Source organism: Hemiscyllium ocellatum, assembly GCF_020745735.1.
Source record: "Hemiscyllium ocellatum isolate sHemOce1 chromosome 27 unlocalized genomic scaffold, sHemOce1.pat.X.cur. SUPER_27_unloc_2, whole genome shotgun sequence".
Classification (NCBI taxonomy): Eukaryota; Metazoa; Chordata; class Chondrichthyes; order Orectolobiformes; family Hemiscylliidae; genus Hemiscyllium; species Hemiscyllium ocellatum.
The window spans coordinates 1,373,532-1,376,634 of NW_026867487.1; positions in this window are offsets into that span (position 1 = coordinate 1,373,532).

Consider the following 3,103-nt stretch of genomic DNA (forward strand, 5'->3'; position numbering starts at 1 on the left):
ACGACTCTCTGATTAAAGAATTTACGTCTGACATCTGTCCTATATCTATCTTCCCTCAATTTGAAGCTATGCCCTCTCATTCTGGCCATTACCATCCTCGGAAAAAGGCTCTCAGTTTGCACCGGATCTCAGACTGATTATCGTATAGGTCTCAATTAATTCACCTCTCAACCTTCTTCTCTCTATCAAAAACAGCCTCAAGTCCCTCAAGCTCCTCTTGTAAGAACCTCCTTCCATATCAGGCAACATCCTAATAAATCCCCTTTGAACCCTTTCCAAAGTTTCCACATTCTTCCTGTATTGCGGCTGTATAGGACATTGGTTAGGCCACTGTTGAAATATTGCGTGCAATTTTGGTCTCCTTCCTATCAGGAAGATGTTGTGAAACTTGAAAGGGTTCAGAAAAGGTTTACAAGGATGTTGCCAGGGTTGGAGGGTTTGAGTTACAGGGAGAGGCTGAACAGGCCGGGGCTGTTTTCCCTGGAGTGTCGGAGGCTGAGGGGTTACCCGATAGAGGTTTACAATATTATGAGGGGCATGGATAGGGTAAATAGACAAAGTCTTTCCCCAGGGATGGGGGAGTCCAGAACTTGAGGCCATAAGTTTAGGGTGAGAGGGGAAAGATATAAAAGAGACCTAAGGGGCAACCTTTTCACGCAGAGGGTGGTATGTGTATGGAATGAGCTGCCAGAGGAAGTGGTGGAGGCTGGTACAATTGCAACATTTCAGAGGCATTTGGATGGGTATATGAATACGAAGGGTTTGGAGGGATATGGACCGGGTGTTGGCAGATGGGACTAGATTGGGTTGGGATATCTGGTCGGCACGGACAGGTTGGACCGAAGGGTCTGTTTCCGTGCTTTGCAGCTCTATGACTCTATGACCAGATGCACTACCTTCAAAAGACGTCAGATGTGGATTTACCATCAAAAAGCTGCTCACCCCATTTTATTTCTCAAGTTCCTCTATCATACCAGTGCAGGTAGCCTACCCCTATGGCACGGTGGTTCAGTGGTTAGCACTGCTGCCTCACAGTACTATGGACCCAGGTTCAATTCCAGCCTTGGGCAACTGTCAGTATGGAGATTCCACATTCTCACTGTGTCTACGTGGGTTTCCTCCCACTGTCCAAAGTTGTGCAGGTCAGGTGAATTGGCCATTCTAAGTTGCCCATAGTATTAGGTGCATTCGTCGGAGGGAAATGGGTCTAGGTGGGTTACTCTTCGGAGGGTCAGTGTGAACCTGTTGGACTGAAGGGCCTGTTTCCACTCTGTGTTCAATCTAATTTGATATTTTCACCCCAGGACCAGTATTTTCCTTATCCTAAACTAACTTAAAACGCACAGAATTATGATTGCCTTTCCCAAAATGCTGTCCCATCGAAAATTCGATCACCTGGGCTGGTACATTTCCCAGTGCAAGTTTGACTTTTTCAGGTTATGAAATGGTTTTATAAGAATATAAAACCTATTATTGTATCATGTGATGTATTTATATGACAGAATCTAAAAGAACAAGTGGGAAAGTGTAATTTATTTCAAAAGGGGAATCCAAAGCACAGCAAATGATCACTCCTGAAAAACATAGATAAACACAATTCCGATCAGGTGATTTCAAGAAAATGCATAGATATCTATATTCTTTACTGACCCGTGCCTAAATCTAGAGCCACAGGAAAGGACAGAGGGTAAAACCATGAATTTCTCAGCAATCGTCACACCTCCGTTGACATCATCGTCAGTCTGACACCAGAATGAGACTGAAGTGGTTAAAGGGAAATATTTCCAATCGTTGTGTAAATGTTCTTGCCACTTGTCAACCCAAGCTTGGCTGTTCAACTGATCTTGTTGCCTTCATCCTTCTGATGGAGGGAAGGTCATTGATGAAGCAGCTGAAGATGCCTGGGGTCCAGGACACTAACCTGAGGAATTCATGCACAGATGTCCTGGAGCTCAGATGACTAACCTCCAACAACCATGACCACCTTCCAATGTACCAGGTATGCCTCCAACTAGCAGAGATATTAGCCCATAATTTTGCACCAATTCCTTCACGCCATCGAATGCAGCCTTGGTGTTGAGGGCTGTCATTCTCATCTCACCTCTGGAATACAGCTCTTGACAGAGACTGGGTGGAGGATCAGCAGCTGACAGAACCAAAACTGGGCATCACTGAGCAGGGTGTTGCTGAGTGGCAGCTGCTTGATAGCACTGTTACATATACTGTCCATCACTTTACTGATGATTGAGTATATGGAGCAGGAATTGACCAGGTTGAATTGGTCCTGCATTTCATGTACACAACATACCCTGGTAATTTCCCACATTGGTGGGTAGGTGCCACAGTTGTAACTACACTGGACCAGCTTGGTTAGGGGAGCAAGAGTTTATGGAGCACAAGCCTTCAGCAACATTGCTGAATAGTGTCAGGCCTATAGCCTTTGTAGCATCCAGTGTTTCCAAACATTTTTCGATATCAAGGAGAGTATCATACTCCTATCTGTAAAAATAGGCACCACTGGAGAAGGCGAGATGCATCATTCACACAGCACTTCTGAGTAAAGTTTGCTGTGAAGGTTTCAGCCCTTGTCACGGAATCCCAACAATGTGGAAGTAGGCCATTCTGCCCATCAAGTCCACACCAACCCTGGTAAGAGTATCCCACCCAGACTCAACCCCATCTCTCCTTTCCAATCCCTGGACACTTTAACATGGCCAATCCACCTAAGGCACACATCTTTGGACTGTGGAAGGAAATTGGAGCACTCTGTGGTAATCCACTCAGACACGGCAAGAATGCCTGAACACCACAGGGGCGGTCGCTGGAGTGTGGGATTGAATCTAGGTCCCCGGTGTTGTGAGGGAGCGGTGGTAACCACTGAGCCACTGTGCTGACCATTACTTGCTCACTGATGCGTTGGGCTCTTCTATCGTTGAGGATGGGGACATTAATGGAGCCTCCTCTTCCTTTTAGTTGTCCATCAATTAAAGTACAACTGCGGAGGTTAGATCTGATCCAGTATCCTGAAATCTCGATTGCCTGAGAGAGAGGGATGATGGTCCAGCTGTATAAACGAATCTGGATATTGATGAATGTTCATCTT